General features: G+C 44.3%; 11 non-coding genes and 12 pseudogenes across 11 annotated transcripts; all 23 read right to left on the bottom strand.

The window, feature by feature from the left end:
• Positions 1 to 283: 283 nt before the first annotated feature.
• LOC140020349 (5S ribosomal RNA) lies at positions 284 to 401 on the bottom strand (annotated as a pseudogene).
• Positions 402 to 812: 411 nt separating this feature from the next.
• Positions 813 to 931, bottom strand: LOC140017458 (5S ribosomal RNA). The gene has a single exon (XR_011823767.1). It is a non-coding gene; the product is annotated as a 5S ribosomal RNA (ribosomal RNA).
• Positions 932 to 1,344: 413 nt separating this feature from the next.
• On the bottom strand, positions 1,345 to 1,463 carry LOC140018005 (5S ribosomal RNA). The gene has a single exon (XR_011824309.1). It is a non-coding gene; the product is annotated as a 5S ribosomal RNA (ribosomal RNA).
• A 927-nt stretch (positions 1,464 to 2,390) lies between these two features.
• LOC140019896 (5S ribosomal RNA) lies at positions 2,391 to 2,508 on the bottom strand (annotated as a pseudogene).
• Positions 2,509 to 3,433: 925 nt separating this feature from the next.
• On the bottom strand, positions 3,434 to 3,551 carry LOC140019895 (5S ribosomal RNA; annotated as a pseudogene).
• A 925-nt stretch (positions 3,552 to 4,476) lies between these two features.
• Positions 4,477 to 4,594, bottom strand: LOC140020455 (5S ribosomal RNA; annotated as a pseudogene).
• A 413-nt stretch (positions 4,595 to 5,007) lies between these two features.
• On the bottom strand, positions 5,008 to 5,126 carry LOC140017580 (5S ribosomal RNA). The gene has a single exon (XR_011823888.1). It is a non-coding gene; the product is annotated as a 5S ribosomal RNA (ribosomal RNA).
• Positions 5,127 to 6,053: 927 nt separating this feature from the next.
• On the bottom strand, positions 6,054 to 6,171 carry LOC140019894 (5S ribosomal RNA; annotated as a pseudogene).
• A 411-nt stretch (positions 6,172 to 6,582) lies between these two features.
• Positions 6,583 to 6,701, bottom strand: LOC140017457 (5S ribosomal RNA). Its single transcript, XR_011823766.1, has one exon. It is a non-coding gene; the product is annotated as a 5S ribosomal RNA (ribosomal RNA).
• Positions 6,702 to 7,114: 413 nt separating this feature from the next.
• On the bottom strand, positions 7,115 to 7,233 carry LOC140018144 (5S ribosomal RNA). The gene has a single exon (XR_011824446.1). It is a non-coding gene; the product is annotated as a 5S ribosomal RNA (ribosomal RNA).
• Positions 7,234 to 8,159: 926 nt separating this feature from the next.
• On the bottom strand, positions 8,160 to 8,277 carry LOC140019893 (5S ribosomal RNA; annotated as a pseudogene).
• Positions 8,278 to 8,688: 411 nt separating this feature from the next.
• LOC140017456 (5S ribosomal RNA) lies at positions 8,689 to 8,807 on the bottom strand. Its single transcript, XR_011823765.1, has one exon. It is a non-coding gene; the product is annotated as a 5S ribosomal RNA (ribosomal RNA).
• Positions 8,808 to 9,733: 926 nt separating this feature from the next.
• LOC140019892 (5S ribosomal RNA) lies at positions 9,734 to 9,851 on the bottom strand (annotated as a pseudogene).
• Positions 9,852 to 10,262: 411 nt separating this feature from the next.
• On the bottom strand, positions 10,263 to 10,381 carry LOC140017455 (5S ribosomal RNA). The gene has a single exon (XR_011823764.1). It is a non-coding gene; the product is annotated as a 5S ribosomal RNA (ribosomal RNA).
• A 413-nt stretch (positions 10,382 to 10,794) lies between these two features.
• Positions 10,795 to 10,913, bottom strand: LOC140017953 (5S ribosomal RNA). The gene has a single exon (XR_011824258.1). It is a non-coding gene; the product is annotated as a 5S ribosomal RNA (ribosomal RNA).
• A 927-nt stretch (positions 10,914 to 11,840) lies between these two features.
• On the bottom strand, positions 11,841 to 11,958 carry LOC140019891 (5S ribosomal RNA; annotated as a pseudogene).
• Positions 11,959 to 12,883: 925 nt separating this feature from the next.
• LOC140020765 (5S ribosomal RNA) lies at positions 12,884 to 13,001 on the bottom strand (annotated as a pseudogene).
• Positions 13,002 to 13,414: 413 nt separating this feature from the next.
• Positions 13,415 to 13,533, bottom strand: LOC140017952 (5S ribosomal RNA). Its single transcript, XR_011824257.1, has one exon. It is a non-coding gene; the product is annotated as a 5S ribosomal RNA (ribosomal RNA).
• Positions 13,534 to 14,460: 927 nt separating this feature from the next.
• Positions 14,461 to 14,578, bottom strand: LOC140019890 (5S ribosomal RNA; annotated as a pseudogene).
• A 411-nt stretch (positions 14,579 to 14,989) lies between these two features.
• LOC140017454 (5S ribosomal RNA) lies at positions 14,990 to 15,108 on the bottom strand. Its single transcript, XR_011823763.1, has one exon. It is a non-coding gene; the product is annotated as a 5S ribosomal RNA (ribosomal RNA).
• Positions 15,109 to 16,035: 927 nt separating this feature from the next.
• On the bottom strand, positions 16,036 to 16,153 carry LOC140020624 (5S ribosomal RNA; annotated as a pseudogene).
• Positions 16,154 to 16,564: 411 nt separating this feature from the next.
• Positions 16,565 to 16,683, bottom strand: LOC140017453 (5S ribosomal RNA). Its single transcript, XR_011823762.1, has one exon. It is a non-coding gene; the product is annotated as a 5S ribosomal RNA (ribosomal RNA).
• Positions 16,684 to 17,609: 926 nt separating this feature from the next.
• On the bottom strand, positions 17,610 to 17,727 carry LOC140019889 (5S ribosomal RNA; annotated as a pseudogene).
• Positions 17,728 to 17,749: the final 22 nt, after the last annotated feature.

The raw sequence follows: 17,749 nt of genomic DNA, 5'->3' as shown, positions 1-17,749 counted from the left end.
GTAAACAAATTTCTAGCTAATGCAAAGAAAAAACCAAATAAGAAAATAAATCAAATTGATTTTACTCAAATATATCATCCTAATCAAATTATATTGATAATATATATTTTTTATAAATTATTAAATCATTTATATCCGGATCCGGGTCTAATACGGGTCGGAATACTATATTCCGTATCCGACCCGTTTTTTTGTTTGAAAAAACGGATCCGGATCCGGATAACGGAATTAAATCCCTACCCATACCCGTAAAAATTTCAGGGATCCGATCCGGATCCGGGTGTAGAACCGACCCGTTGACCGGCCTAGGGTCACCCATCCTAGTACTACTGTCGCCCAAGCACGCTTAACTTCGAAGTTCTGATGGGATCCGGTGCATTAGTGCTGGTATGATCGCACCCGCCACGTTCCTTTCGCTTTATTCTTTTAAACTGCCACGTCCTGTGAAGCAGTTTGGCTTTTCTGGACCCGAATTCATTCTAAGCGTCAATTCATGAATTTCCTCTCATCCTTTTATTTATTTACTTTTATATTTTTTTCTTGTTGCTTTGCACCTTTTTTTTCCCTCGTCGCACAACTCTCAATTATCCTGAAATTGATCCTTCACGCTTGCGCTTATAAATTTGCGCCGACAACTTTGACCGACGATCCGGGCTTCGATCCAGCCGTACCGTTCCTGACTTGTCTCGCGCCTTCAGATCCGCCTTCATGCGTCGATGAGAAGCAAAATATAAAGCAATCGTTCCGACGGAGCTAAATTACAACAGCATAAAGAACGAAGGGGAAATTTGGATTTCGAAACAAAAAAGGGAGGGGTGCAACACGAGGACTTCCCAGGGGGTCACCCATCCTAGTACTACTCTCGCCCAAGCACGCTTAACTTCGGAGTTCTGATGGGATCCGGTGCATTAGTGCTGGTATGATCGCACCCGCCATGTTCCTTTCGCTTTATTCTTTTAAACTGCCACGTCCTGTGAAGCAGTTTGGCTTTTCTGGACCCGAATTCATTCTAAGCGTCAATTCATGAATTTCCTCTCATCCCCTTCTTTATTTACTTTTACATTTTTTTCTTGTTGATTTGCACCATTTTTTTTTCCCTCGTCGCGCAACTCTCAATTATCCTGAAATTGATCCTTCACGCTTGCGCTTATACATTTGCGCCGACAACTTTGACCGACGATCCGGGCTTCGATCCAGCCGTACCGTTCCTGACTTGTCTCGCGCCTTCAGATCCGCCTTCATGCGTCGATGAGAAGCAAAATATAAAGCAATCGTTCCGACGGAGCTAAATTACTACAGCATAAAGAACGAAGGGGAAATTTGGATTTCGAAACAAAAAAGGGAGGGGTGCAACAAGAGGACTTCCCAGGGGGTCACCCATCCTAGTACTACTCTCGCCCAAGCACGCTTAACTTCGGAGTTCTAATGGGATCCGGTGCATTAGTGCTGGTATGATCGCACCCGACATGTTTCTTTCGCTTTATTCTTTTAAACTGCCCCGTCCTGTGAAGCAGTGTGGCTTTTCTGGACCCGAATTCATTTTAAGCGTCAATTCAAGAATTTCCCCTCATCCTTTTATTTATTTACTTTTACATTTTTTTCTTGTTGATTTGCACCATTTTTTTTTCCCTCGTCGCGCAACTCTCAATTATCCTGAAATTGATCCTTCACGCTTGCGCTTATACATTTGCGCCGACAACTTTGACCGACGATCCGGGCTTCGATCCAGCCGTACCGTTCCTGACTTGTCTCGCGCCTTCAGATCCGCCTTCATGCTTCGATGAGAAGCAAAATATAAAGCAATCGTTCCGACGGAACTAAATTACTACAGCATAAAGAACGAAGGGGAGATTTGGATTTCGAAACAAAAAAGGGAGGGGTGCAACACGAGGATTTCCCAGGGGGTCACCTAGGGGTGTCAACGGGCCGGGTCCGGGCCGGAATTCATTATTCCGGACCCGGACCCGGATCCGACCCGTTTACCCGACGGGTCTTTTATTCGGTGTTCCGGATCCGGACCCGGCGAGTCTCGGATCCGGGTCGGGTCTACCCGAACAAATTTCCCAAAATTTACAATTTCTAACAAAAAAGAGAAAAAGATATATTTGTAAACAAATTTCTAGCTAATGCAAAGAAAAAACCAAATAAGAAAATAAATCAAATTGATTTTACTCAAATACATCATCCTAATCAAATTATATTGATAATATATATTTTTTATAAATTATTAAATCATTTATATCCGGATCCGGGTCTAATACGGGTCGGAATACTATATTCCGTATCCGACCCGTTTTTTTGTTTGAAAAAACGGATCCGGATCCGGATAACGGAATTAAATCCCTACCCATACCCGCAAAAATTCCAGGGATCCGATCCGAATCCGGGTGTAGACCCGACCCGTTGACCGGCCTAGGGTCACCCATCCTAGTACTACTGTCGCCCAAGCACGCTTAACTTCGAAGTTCTGATGGGATCCGGTGCATTAGTGCTGGTATGATCGCACCCGCCATGTTCCTTTCGCTTTATTCTTTTAAACTGCCACGTCCTGTGAAGCAGTTTGGCTTTTCTGGACCCGAATTCATTCTAAGCGTCAATTCATGAATTTCCTCACATCCTTTTATTTATTTACTTTTATATTTTTTTCTTGTTGCTTTGCACCTTTTTTTTCCCTCGTCGCACAACTCTCAATTATCCTGAAATTGATCCTTCACGCTTGCGCTTATACATTTGCGCCGACAACTTTGACCGACGATCCGGGCTTCGATCCAGCCGTACCGTTCCTGACTTGTCTCGCGCCTTCAGATCCGCCTTCATGCTTCGATGAGAAGCAAAATATAAAGCAATCGTTCCGACGGAGCTAAATTACTACAGCATAAAGAACGAAGGGAAAATTTGGATTTCGAAACAAAAAAGGGAGGGGTGCAACACGAGGATTTCCCAGGGGGTCACCTAGGGGTGTCAACGGGCCGGGTCCGGGCCGGAATTCATTATTCCGGACCCGGACCCGGATCCGACCCGTTTACCCGACGGGTCTTTTATTCGGTGTTTCGGATCCGGACCCGGCGAGTCTCGGATCCGGGTCGGGTCTACCCGAACAAATTTCCCAAAATTTACAATTTCTAACAAAAAAGAGAAAAAGATATATTTGTAATCAAATTTCTAGCTAATGCAAAGAAAAAACCAAATAAGAAAATAAATCAAATTGATTTTACTCAAATACATCATCCTAATCAAATTATATTGATAATATATATTTTTTATAAATTATTAAATCATTTATATCCGGATCCGGGTCTAATACGGGTCGGAATACTATATTCCGTATCCGACCCGTTTTTTTGTTTGAAAAAACGGATCCGGATCCGGATAACGGAATTAAATCCCTACCCATACCCGCAAAAATTCCAGGGATCCGATCCGAATCCGGGTGTAGACCCGACCCGTTGACCGGCCTAGGGTCACCCATCCTAGTACTACTGTCGCCCAAGCACGCTTAACTTCGAAGTTCTGATGGGATCCGGTGCATTAGTGCTGGTATGATCGCACCCGCCATGTTCCTTTCGCTTTATTCTTTTAAACTGCCACGTCCTGTGAAGCAGTTTGGCTTTTCTGGACCCGAATTCATTCTAAGCGTCAATTCATGAATTTCCTCACATCCTTTTATTTATTTACTTTTATATTTTTTTCTTGTTGCTTTGCACCTTTTTTTTCCCTCGTCGCACAACTCTCAATTATCCTGAAATTGATCCTTCACGCTTGCGCTTATACATTTGCGCCGACAACTTTGACCGACGATCCGGGCTTCGATCCAGCCGTACCGTTCCTGACTTGTCTCGCGCCTTCAGATCCGCCTTCATGCTTCGATGAGAAGCAAAATATAAAGCAATCGTTCCGACGGAGCTAAATTACTACAGCATAAAGAACGAAGGGAAAATTTGGATTTCGAAACAAAAAAGGGAGGGGTGCAACACGAGGATTTCCCAGGGGGTCACCTAGGGGTGTCAACGGGCCGGGTCCGGGCCGGAATTCATTATTCCGGACCCGGACCCGGATCCGACCCGTTTACCCGACGGGTCTTTTATTCGGTGTTTCGGATCCGGACCCGGCGAGTCTCGGATCCGGGTCGGGTCTACCCGAACAAATTTCCCAAAATTTACAATTTCTAACAAAAAAGAGAAAAAGGTATATTTGTAATCAAATTTCTAGCTAATGCAAAGAAAAAACCAAATAAGAAAATAAATCAAATTGATTTTACTCAAATACATCATCCTAATCAAATTATATTGATAATATATATTTTTTATAAATTATTAAATCATTTATATCCGGATCCTGGTCTAATACGGGTCGGAATACTATATTCCGTATCCGACCCATTTTTTTGTTTGAAAAAACGGATCCGGATCCGGATAACGGAATTAAATCCCTACCCATACCCGCAAAAATTTCAGGGATCCGATCCGGATCCGGGTGTAGACCCGACCCGTTGACCGGCCTAGGGTCACCCATCCTAGTACTGCTGTCGCCCAAGCACGCTTAACTTCGAAGTTCTGATGGGATCCGGTGCATTAGTGCTGGTATGATCGCACCCGCCATGTTCCTTTCGCTTTATTCTTTTAAACTGTCACGTCCTGTGAAGCAGTTTGGCTTTTCTGGACCCGAATTCATTCTAAGCGTCAATTCATGAATTTCCTCTCATCCTCTTCTTTATTTACTTTTACATTTTTTTCTTGTTGATTTGCACCATTTTTTTTTCCCTCGTCGCGCAACTCTCAATTATCCTGAAATTGATCCTTCACGCTTGCGCTTATACATTTGCGCCGACAACTTTGACCGACGATCCGGGCTTCGATCCAGCCGTACCGTTCCTGACTTGTCTCGCGCCTTCAGATCCGCCTTCATGCTTCGATGAGAAGCAAAATATAAAGCAATCGTTCCGACGGAGCTAAATTACTACAGCATAAAGAACGAAGGGGAAATTTGGATTTCGAAACAAAAAAGGGAGGGGTGCAACACGAGGACTTCCCAGGGGGTCACCCATCCTAGTACTACTCTCGCCCAAGCACGCTTAACTTCGGAGTTCTGATGGGATCCGGTGCATTAGTACTGGTATGATCGCACCCGCCATGTTCCTTTCGCTTTATTCTTTTAAACTGCCCCGTCCTGTGAAGCAGTGTGGCTTTTCTGGACCCGAATTCATTTTAAGCGTCAATTCAAGAATTTCCCCTCATCCTTTTATTTATTTACTTTTACATTTTTTTCTTGTTGATTTGCACCATTTTTTTTTACTTCGTCGCGCAACTCTCAATTATCCTGAAATTGATCCTTCACGCTTGCGCTTATACATTTGCGCCGACAACTTTGACCGACGATCCGGGCTTCGATCCAGCCGTACCGTTCCTGACTTGTCTCGCGCCTTCAGATCCACCTTCATGCTTCGATGAGAAGCAAAATATAAAGCAATCGTTCCGACGGAGCTAAATTACTACAGCATAAAGAACGAAGGGGAAATTTGGATTTCGAAACAAAAAAGGGAGGGGTGCAACACGAGGATTTCCCAGGGGGTCACCTAGGGGTGTCAACGGGCCGGGTCCGGGCCGGAATTCATTATTCCGGACCCGGACCCGGATCCGACCCGTTTACCCGACGGGTCTTTTATTCGGTGTTCCGGATCCGGACCCGGCGAGTCTCGGATCCGGGTCGGGTCTACCCGAACAAATTTGCCAAAATTTATAATTTCTAACAAAAAAGAGAAAAAGATATATTTGTAAACAAATTTCTAGCTAATGCAAAGAAAAAACCAAATAAGAAAATAAATCAAATTGATTTTACTCAAATACATCATCCTAATCAAATTATATTGATAATATATATTTTTTATAAATTATTAAATCATTTATATCCGGATCCGGGTCTAATACGGGTCGGAATACTATATTCCGTATCCGACCCGTTTTTTTGTTTGAAAAAACGGATCCGGATCCGGATAACGGAATTAAATCCCTACCCATACCCGTAAAAATTTCAGGGATCCGATCCGGATCCGGGTGTAGACCCGACCCGTTGACCGGCCTAGGGTCACCCATCCTAGTACTACTGTCGCCCAAGCACGCTTAACTTCGAAGTTCTGATGGGATCCGGTGCATTAGTGCTGGTATGATCGCACCCGCCACGTTCCTTTCGCTTTATTCTTTTAAACTGTCACGTCCTGTGAAGCAGTTTGGCTTTTCTGGACCCGAATTCATTCTAAGCGTCAATTCATGAATTTCCTCTCATCCTTTTATTTATTTACTTTTATATTTTTTTCTTGTTGCTTTGCACCTTTTTTTTCCCTCGTCGCACAACTCTCAATTATCCTGAAATTGATCCTTCACGCTTGCGCTTATAAATTTGCGCCGACAACTTTGACCGACGATCCGGGCTTCGATCCAGCCGTACCGTTCCTGACTTGTCTCGCGCCTTCAGATCCGCCTTCATGCGTCGATGAGAAGCAAAATATAAAGCAATCGTTCCGACGGAGCTAAATTACAACAGCATAAAGAACGAAGGGGAAATTTGGATTTCGAAACAAAAAAGGGAGGGGTGCAACACGAGGACTTCCCAGGGGGTCACCCATCCTAGTACTACTCTCGCCCAAGCACGCTTAACTTCGGAGTTCTGATGGGATCCGGTGCATTAGTGCTGGTATGATCGCACCCGGCATGTTCCTTTCGCTTTATTCTTTTAAACTGCCACGTCCTGTGAAGCAGTTTGGCTTTTCTGGACCCGAATTCATTCTAAGCGTCAATTCATGAATTTCCTCTCATCCTCTTCTTTATTTACTTTTACATTTTTTTCTTGTTGATTTGCACCATTTTTTTTTCCCTCGTCGCGCAACTCTCAATTATCCTGAAATTGATCCTTCACGCTTGCGCTTATACATTTGCGCCGACAACTTTGACCGACGATCCGGGCTTCGATCCAGCCGTACCGTTCCTGACTTGTCTCGCGCCTTCAGATCCGCCTTCATGCGTCGATGAGAAGCAAAATATAAAGCAATCGTTCCGACGGAGCTAAATTACTACAGCATAAAGAACGAAGGGGAAATTTGGATTTCGAAACAAAAAAGGGAGGGGTGCAACAAGAGGACTTCCCAGGGGGTCACCCATCCTAGTACTACTCTCGCCCAAGCACGCTTAATTTCGGAGTTCTGATGGGATCCGGTGCATTAGTGCTGGTATGATCGCACCCGACATGTTTCTTTCGCTTTATTCTTTTAAACTGCCCCGTCCTGTGAAGCAGTGTGGCTTTTCTGGACCCGAATTCATTTTAAGCGTCAATTCAAGAATTTCCCCTCATCCTTTTATTTATTTACTTTTACATTTTTTTCTTGTTGATTTGCACCATTTTTTTTCCCTCGTCGCGCAACTCTCAATTATCCTGAAATTGATCCTTCACGCTTGCGCTTATACATTTGCGCCGACAACTTTGACCGACGATCCGGGCTTCGATCCAGCCGTACCGTTCCTGACTTGTCTCGCGCCTTCAGATCCGCCTTCATGCTTCGATGAGAAGCAAAATATAAAGCAATCGTTCCGACGGAGCTAAATTACTACAGCATAAAGAACGAAGGGGAAATTTGGATTTCGAAACAAAAAAGGGAGGGGTGCAACACGAGGATTTCCCAGGGGGTCACCTAGGGGTGTCAACGGGCCGGGTCCGGGCCGGAATTCATTATTCCGGACCCGGACCCGGATCCGACCCGTTTACCCGACGGGTCTTTTATTCGGTGTTCCGGATCCGGACCCGGCGAGTCTCGGATCCGGGTCGGGTCTACCCGAACAAATTTCCCAAAATTTACAATTTCTAACAAAAAAGAGAAAAAGATATATTTGTAAACAAATTTCTAGCTAATGCAAAGAAAAAACCAAATAAGAAAATAAATCAAATTGATTTTACTCAAATACATCATCCTAATCAAATTATATTGATAATATATATTTTTTATAAATTATTAAATCATTTATATCCGGATCCGGGTCTAATACGGGTCGGAATACTATATTCCGTATCCGACCCGTTTTTTTGTTTGAAAAAACGGATCCGGATCCGGATAACGGAATTAAATCCCTACCCATACCCGCAAAAATTCCAGGGATCCGATCCGAATCCGGGTGTAGACCCGACCCGTTGACCGGCCTAGGGTCACCCATCCTAGTACTACTGTCGCCCAAGCACGCTTAACTTCGAAGTTCTGATGGGATCCGGTGCATTAGTGCTGGTATGATCGCACCCGCCACGTTCCTTTCGCTTTATTCTTTTAAACTGTCACGTCCTGTGAAACAGTTTGGCTTTTCTGGACCCGAATTCATTCTAAGCGTCAATTCATGAATTTCCTCTCATCCTTTTATTTATTTACTTTTATATTTTTTTCTTGTTGCTTTGCACCTTTTTTTTCCCTCGTCGCACAACTCTCAATTATCCTGAAATTGATCCTTCACGCTTGCGCTTATAAATTTGCGCCGACAACTTTGATCGACGATCCGGGCTTCGATCCAGCCGTACCGTTCCTGACTTGTCTCGCGCCTTCAGATCCGCCTTCATGCGTCGATGAGAAGCAAAATATAAAGCAATCGTTCCGACGGAGCTAAATTACAACAGCATAAAGAACGAAGGGGAAATTTGGATTTCGAAACAAAAAAGGGAGGGGTGCAACACGAGGACTTCCCAGGGGGTCACCCATCCTAGTACTACTCTCGCCCAAGCACGCTTAACTTCGGAGTTCTGATGGGATCCGGTGCATTAGTGCTGGTATGATCGCACCCGCCATGTTCCTTTCGCTTTATTCTTTTAAACTGCCACGTCCTGTGAAGCAGTTTGGCTTTTCTGGACCCGAATTCATTCTAAGCGTCAATTCATGAATTTCCTCTCATCCTTTTATTTATTTACTTTTACATTTTTTTCTTGTTGATTTGCACCATTTTTTTTCCCTCGTCGCGCAACTCTCAATTATCCTGAAATTGATCCTTCACGCTTGCGCTTATACATTTGCGCCGACAACTTTGACCGACGATCCGGGCTTCGATCCAGCCGTACCGTTCCTGACTTGTCTCGCGCCTTCAGATCCGCCTTCATGCTTCGATGAGAAGCAAAATATAAAGCAATCGTTCCGACGGAGCTAAATTACTACAGCATAAAGAACGAAGGGGAAATTTGGATTTCGAAACAAAAAAGGGAGGGGTGCAACACGAGGATTTCCCAGGGGGTCACCTAGGGGTGTCAACGGGCCGGGTCCGGGCCGGAATTCATTATTCCGGACCCGGACCCGGATCCGACCCGTTTACCCGACGGGTCTTTTATTCGGTGTTTCGGATCCGGACCCGGCGAGTCTCGGATCCGGGTCGGGTCTACCCGAACAAATTTCCCAAAATTTACAATTTCTAACAAAAAAGAGAAAAAGATATATTTGTAATCAAATTTCTAGCTAATGCAAAGAAAAAACCAAATAAGAAAATAAATCAAATTGATTTTACTCAAATACATCATCCTAATCAAATTATATTGATAATATATATTTTTTATAAATTATTAAATCATTTATATCCGGATCCTGGTCTAATACGGGTCGGAATACTATATTCCGTATCCGACCCGTTTTTTTGTTTGAAAAAACGGATCCGGATCCGGATAACGGAATTAAATCCCTACCCATACCCGCAAAAATTTCAGGGATCCGATCCGGATCCGGGTGTAGACCCGACCCGTTGACCGGCCTAGGGTCACCCATCCTAGTACTACTGTCGCCCAAGCACGCTTAACTTCGAAGTTCTGATGGGATCCGGTGCATTAGTGCTGGTATGATCGCACCCGCCACGTTCCTTTCGCTTTATTCTTTTAAACTGTCACGTCCTGTGAAGCAGTTTGGCTTTTCTGGACCCGAATTCATTCTAAGCGTCAATTCATGAATTTCCTCTCATCCTTTTATTTATTTACTTTTATATTTTTTTCTTGTTGCTTTGCACCTTTTTTTTCCCTCGTCGCACAACTCTCAATTATCCTGAAATTGATCCTTCACGCTTGCGCTTATAAATTTGCGCCGACAACTTTGACCGACGATCCGGGCTTCGATCCAGCCGTACCGTTCCTGACTTGTCTCGCGCCTTCAGATCCGCCTTCATGCGTCGATGAGAAGCAAAATATAAAGCAATCGTTCCGACGGAGCTAAATTACAACAGCATAAAGAACGAAGGGGAAATTTGGATTTCGAAACAAAAAAGGGAGGGGTGCAACACGAGGACTTCCCAGGGGGTCACCCATCCTAGTACTACTCTCGCCCAAGCACGCTTAACTTCGGAGTTCTGATGGGATCCGGTGCATTAGTGCTGGTATGATCGCACCCGGCATGTTCCTTTCGCTTTATTCTTTTAAACTGCCACGTCCTGTGAAGCAGTTTGGCTTTTCTGGACCCGAATTCATTCTAAGCGTCAATTCATGAATTTCCTCTCATCCTCTTCTTTATTTACTTTTACATTTTTTTCTTGTTGATTTGCACCATTTTTTTTTCCCTCGTCGCGCAACTCTCAATTATCCTGAAATTGATCCTTCACGCTTGCGCTTATACATTTGCGCCGACAACTTTGACCGACGATCCGGGCTTCGATCCAGCCGTACCGTTCCTGACTTGTCTCGCGCCTTCAGATCCGCCTTCATGCGTCGATGAGAAGCAAAATATAAAGCAATCGTTCCGACGGAGCTAAATTACTACAGCATAAAGAACGAAGGGGAAATTTGGATTTCGAAACAAAAAAGGGAGGGGTGCAACAAGAGGACTTCCCAGGGGGTCACCCATCCTAGTACTACTCTCGCCCAAGCACGCTTAACTTCGGAGTTCTGATGGGATCCGGTGCATTAGTGCTGGTATGATCGCACCCGACATGTTTCTTTCGCTTTATTCTTTTAAACTGCCCCGTCCTGTGAAGCAGTGTGGCTTTTCTGAACCCGAATTCATTTTAAGCGTCAATTCAAGAATTTCCCCTCATCCTTTTATTTATTTACTTTTACATTTTTTTCTTGTTGATTTGCACCATTTTTTTTTCCCTCGTCGCGCAACTCTCAATTATCCTGAAATTGATCCTTCACGCTTGCGCTTATACATTTGCGCCGACAACTTTGACCGACGATCCGGGCTTCGATCCAGCCGTACCGTTCCTGACTTGTCTCGCGCCTTCAGATCCGCCTTCATGCTTCGATGAGAAGCAAAATATAAAGCAATCGTTCCGACGGAGCTAAATTACTACAGCATAAAGAACGAAGGGGAAATTTGGATTTCGAAACAAAAAAGGGAGGGGTGCAACACGAGGATTTCCCAGGGGGTCACCTAGGGGTGTCAACGGGCCGGGTCCGGGCCGGAATTCATTATTCCGGACCCGGACCCGGATCCGACCCGTTTACCCGACGGGTCTTTTATTCGGTGTTCCGGATCCGGACCCGGCGAGTCTCGGATCCGGGTCGGGTCTACCCGAACAAATTTCCCAAAATTTACAATTTCTAACAAAAAAGAGAAAAAGATATATTTGTAAACAAATTTCTAGCTAATGCAAAGAAAAAACCAAATAAGAAAATAAATCAAATTGATTTTACTCAAATACATCATCCTAATCAAATTATATTGATAATATATATTTTTTATAAATTATTAAATCATTTATATCCGGATCCGGGTCTAATACGGGTCGGAATACTATATTCCGTATCCGACCCGTTTTTTTGTTTGAAAAAACGGATCCGGATCCGGATAACGGAATTAAATCCCTACCCATACCCGTAAAAATTTCAGGGATCCGATCCGGATCCGGGTGTAGACCCGACCCGTTGACCGGCCTAGGGTCACCCATCCTAGTACTACTGTCGCCCAAGCACGCTTAACTTCGAAGTTCTGATGGGATCCGGTGCATTAGTGCTGGTATGATCGCACCCGCCACGTTCCTTTCGCTTTATTCTTTTAAACTGTCACGTCCTGTGAAGCAGTTTGGCTTTTCTGGACCCGAATTCATTCTAAGCGTCAATTCATGAATTTCCTCTCATCCTTTTATTTATTTACTTTTATATTTTTTTCTTGTTGCTTTGCACCTTTTTTTTCCCTCGTCGCACAACTCTCAATTATCCTGAAATTGATCCTTCACGCTTGCGCTTATACATTTGCGCCGACAACTTTGACCGACGATCCGGGCTTCGATCCAGCCGTACCGTTCCTGACTTGTCTCGCGCCTTCAGATCCGCCTTCATGCTTCGATGAGAAGCAAAATATAAAGCAATCGTTCCGACGGAGCTAAATTACTACAGCATAAAGAACGAAGGGAAAATTTGGATTTCGAAACAAAAAAGGGAGGGGTGCAACACGAGGATTTCCCAGGGGGTCACCTAGGGGTGTCAACGGGCCGGGTCCGGGCCGGAATTCATTATTCCGGACCCGGACCCGGATCCGACCCGTTTACCCGACGGGTCTTTTATTCGGTGTTTCGGATCCGGACCCGGCGAGTCTCGGATCCGGGTCGGGTCTACCCGAACAAATTTCCCAAAATTTACAATTTCTAACAAAAAAGAGAAAAAGATATATTTGTAATCAAATTTCTAGCTAATGCAAAGAAAAAACCAAATAAGAAAATAAATCAAATTGATTTTACTCAAATACATCATCCTAATCAAATTATATTGATAATATATATTTTTTATAAATTATTAAATCATTTATATCCGGATCCTGGTCTAATACGGGTCGGAATACTATATTCCGTATCCGACCCGTTTTTTTGTTTGAAAAAACGGATCCGGATCCGGATAACGGAATTAAATCCCTACCCATACCCGCAAAAATTTCAGGGATCCGATCCGGATCCGGGTGTAGACCCGACCCGTTGACCGGCCTAGGGTCACCCATCCTAGTACTGCTGTCGCCCAAGCACGCTTAATTTCGAAGTTCTGATGGGATCCGGTGCATTAGTGCTGGTATGATCGCACCCGCCATGTTCCTTTCGCTTTATTCTTTTAAACTGTCACGTCCTGTGAAGCAGTTTGGCTTTTCTGGACCCGAATTCATTCTAAGCGTCAATTCATGAATTTCCTCTCATCCTCTTCTTTATTTACTTTTACATTTTTTTCTTGTTGATTTGCACCATTTTTTTTTCCCTCGTCGCGCAACTCTCAATTATCCTGAAATTGATCCTTCACGCTTGCGCTTATACATTTGCGCCGACAACTTTGACCGACGATCCGGGCTTCGATCCAGCCGTACCGTTCCTGACTTGTCTCGCGCCTTCAGATCCGCCTTCATGCGTCGATGAGAAGCAAAATATAAAGCAATCGTTCCGACGGAGCTAAATTACTACAGCATAAAGAACGAAGGGGAAATTTGGATTTCGAAACAAAAAAGGGAGGGGTGCAACAAGAGGACTTCCCAGGGGGTCACCCATCCTAGTACTACTCTCGCCCAAGCACGCTTAACTTCGGAGTTCTGATGGGATCCGGTGCATTAGTGCTGGTATGATCGCACCCGACATGTTTCTTTCGCTTTATTCTTTTAAACTGCCCCGTCCTGTGAAGCAGTGTGGCTTTTCTGGACCCGAATTCATTTTAAGCGTCAATTCAAGAATTTCCCCTCATCCTTTTATTTATTTACTTTTACATTTTTTTCTTGTTGATTTGCACCATTTTTTTTTCCCTCGTCGCGCAACTCTCAATTATCCTGAAATTGATCCTTCACGCTTGCGCTTATACATTTGCGCCGACAACTTTGACCGACGATCCGGGCTTCGATCCAGCCGTACCGTTCCTGACTTGTCTCGCGCCTTCAGATCCGCCTTCATGCTTCGATGAGAAGCAAAATATAAAGCAATCGTTCCGACGGAGCTAAATTACTACAGCATAAAGAACGAAGGGGAAATTTGGATTTCGAAACAAAAAAGGGAGGGGTGCAACACGAGGATTTCCCAGGGGGTCACCTAGGGGTGTCAACGGGCCGGGTCCGGGCCGGAATTCATTATTCCGGACCCGGACCCGGATCCGACCCGTTTACCCGACGGGTCTTTTATTCGGTGTTCCGGATCCGGACCCGGCGAGTCTCGGATCCGGGTCGGGTCTACCCGAACAAATTTGCCAAAATTTATAATTTCTAACAAAAAAGAGAAAAAGATATATTTGTAAACAAATTTCTAGCTAATGCAAAGAAAAAACCAAATAAGAAAATAAATCAAATTGATTTTACTCAAATACATCATCCTAATCAAATTATATTGATAATATATATTTTTTATAAATTATTAAATCATTTATATCCGGATCCGGGTCTAATACGGGTCGGAATACTATATTCCGTATCCGACCCGTTTTTTTGTTTGAAAAAACGGATCCGGATCCGGATAACGGAATTAAATCCCTACCCATACCCGTAAAAATTTCAGGGATCCGATCCGGATCCGGGTGTAGACCCGACCCGTTGACCGGCCTAGGGTCACCCATCCTAGTACTACTGTCGCCCAAGCACGCTTAACTTCGAAGTTCTGATGGGATCCGGTGCATTAGTGCTGGTATGATCGCACCCGCCACGTTCCTTTCGCTTTATTCTTTTAAACTGTCACGTCCTGTGAAGCAGTTTGGCTTTTCTGGACCCGAATTCATTCTAAGCGTCAATTCATGAATTTCCTCTCATCCTTTTATTTATTTACTTTTATATTTTTTTCTTGTTGCTTTGCACCTTTTTTTTCCCTCGTCGCACAACTCTCAATTATCCTGAAATTGATCCTTCACGCTTGCGCTTATAAATTTGCGCCGACAACTTTGACCGACGATCCGGGCTTCGATCCAGCCGTACCGTTCCTGACTTGTCTCGCGCCTTCAGATCCGCCTTCATGCGTCGATGAGAAGCAAAATATAAAGCAATCGTTCCGACGGAGCTAAATTACAACAGCATAAAGAACGAAGGGGAAATTTGGATTTCGAAACAAAAAAGGGAGGGGTGCAACACGAGGACTTCCCAGGGGGTCACCCATCCTAGTACTACTCTCGCCCAAGCACGCTTAACTTCGGAGTTCTGATGGGATCCGGTGCATTAGTGCTGGTATGATCGCACCCGCCATGTTCCTTTCGCTTTATTCTTTTAAACTGCCCCGTCCTGTGAAGCAGTGTGGCTTTTCTGGACCCGAATTCATTTTAAGCGTCAATTCAAGAATTTCCCCTCATCCTTTTATTTATTTACTTTTACATTTTTTTCTTGTTGATTTGCACCATTTTTTTTTCCCTCGTCGCGCAACTCTCAATTATCCTGAAATTGATCCTTCACGCTTGCGCTTATACATTTGCGCCGACAACTTTGACCGACGATCCGGGCTTCGATCCAGCCGTACCGTTCCTGACTTGTCTCGCGCCTTCAGATCCGCCTTCATGCTTCGATGAGAAGCAAAATATAAAGCAATCGTTCCGACGGAGCTAAATTACTACAGCATAAAGAACGAAGGGGAAATTTGGATTTCGAAACAAAAAAGGGAGGGGTGCAACACGAGGATTTCCCAGGGGGTCACCTAGGGGTGTCAACGGGCCGGGTCCGGGCCGGAATTCATTATTCCGGACCCGGACCCGGATCCGACCCGTTTACCCGACGGGTCTTTTATTCGGTGTTCCGGATCCGGACCCGCCGAGTCTCGGATCCGGGTCGGGTCTACCCGAACAAATTTCCCAAAATTTACAATTTCTAACAAAAAAGAGAAAAAGATATATTTGTAAACAAATTTCTAGCTAATGCAAAGAAAAAACCAAATAAGAAAATAAATCAAATTGATTTTACTCAAATACATCATCCTAATCAAATTATATTGATAATATATATTTTTTATAAATTATTAAATCATTTATATCCGGATCCGGGTCTAATACGGGTCGGAATACTATATTCCGTATCCGACCCGTTTTTTTGTTTGAAAAAACGGATCCGGATCCGGATAACGGAATTAAATCCCTACCCATACCCGCAAAAATTCCAGGGATCCGATCCGAATCCGGGTGTAGACCCGACCCGTTGACCGGCCTAGGGTCACCCATCCTAGTACTACTGTCACCCAAGCACGCTTAACTTCGAAGTTCTGATGGGATCCGGTGCATTAGTGCTGGTATGATCGCACCCGCCACGTTCCTTTCGCTTTATTCTTTTAAACTGTCACGTCCTGTGAAGCAGTTTGGCTTTTCTGGACCCGAATTCATTCTAAGCGTCAATTCATGAATTTCCTCTCATCCTTTTATTTATTTACTTTTATATTTTTTTCTTGTTGCTTTGCACCTTTTTTTTCCCTCGTCGCACAACTCTCAATTATCCTGAAATTGATCCTTCACGCTTGCGCTTATAAATTTGCGCCGACAACTTTGACCGACGATCCGGGCTTCGATCCAGCCGTACCGTTCCTGACTTGTCTCGCGCCTTCAGATCCGCCTTCATGCGTCGATGAGAAGCAAAATATAAAGCAATCGTTCCGACGGAGCTAAATTACAACAGCATAAAGAACGAAGGGGAAATTTGGATTTCGAAACAAAAAAGGGAGGGGTGCAACACGAGGACTTCCCAGGGGGTCACCCATCCTAGTACTACTCTCGCCCAAGCACGCTTAACTTCGGAGTTCTGATGGGATCCGGTGCATTAGTGCTGGTATGATCGCACCCGCCATGTTCCTTTCGCTTTATTCTTTTAAACTGCCACGTCCTGTGAAGCAGTTTGGCTTTTCTGGACCCGAATTCATTCTAAGCGTCAATTCATGAATTTCCTCTCATCCTTTTATTTATTTACTTTTACATTTTTTTCTTGTTGATTTGCACCATTTTTTTTCCCTCGTCGCGCAACTCTCAATTATCCTGAAATTGATCCTTCACGCTTGCGCTTATACATTTGCGCCGACAACTTTGACCGACGATCCGGGCTTCGATCCAGCCGTACCGTTCCTGACTTGTCTCGCGCCTTCAGATCCGCCTTCATGCTTCGATGAGAAGCAAAATATAAAGCAATCGTTCCGACGGAGCTAAATTACTACAGCATAAAGAACGAAGGGGAAATTTGGATTTCGAAACAAAAAAGGGAGGGGTGCAACACGAGGATTTCCCAGGGGGTCACCTAGGGGTGTCAACGGGCCGGGTCCGGGCCGGAATTCATTATTCCGGACCCGGACCCGGATCCGACCCGTTTACCCGACGGGTCTTTTATTCGGTGTTTCGGATCCGGACCCGGCGAGTCTCGGATCCGGGTCGGGTCTACCCGAACAAATTTCCCAAAATTTACAATTTCTAACAAAAAAGAGAAAAAGATATATTTGTAATCAAATTTCTAGCTAATGCAAAGAAAAAACCAAATAAGAAAATAAATCAAATTGATTTTACTCAAATACATCATCCTAATCAAATTATATTGATAATATATATTTTTTATAAATTATTAAATCATTTATATCCGGATCCTGGTCTAATACGGGTCGGAATACTATATTCCGTATCCGACCCGTTTTTTTGTTTGAAAAAACGGATCCGGATCCGGATAACGGAATTAAATCCCTACCCATACCCGTAAAAATTTCAGGGATCCGATCCGGATCCGGGTGTAGACCCGACCCGTTGACCGGCCTAGGGTCACCCATCCTAGTACTACTGTCGCCCAAGCACGCTTAACTTCGAAGTTCTGATGGGATCCGGTGCATTAGTGCTGGTATGATCGCACCCGCCACGTTCCTTTCGCTTTATT

The sequence above is a fragment of the Coffea arabica genome, chromosome 11c, assembly GCF_036785885.1.
Source record: "Coffea arabica cultivar ET-39 chromosome 11c, Coffea Arabica ET-39 HiFi, whole genome shotgun sequence".
Classification (NCBI taxonomy): domain Eukaryota; kingdom Viridiplantae; phylum Streptophyta; class Magnoliopsida; order Gentianales; family Rubiaceae; genus Coffea; species Coffea arabica.
This window is presented reverse-complemented; position numbering and strand designations above follow the sequence as displayed.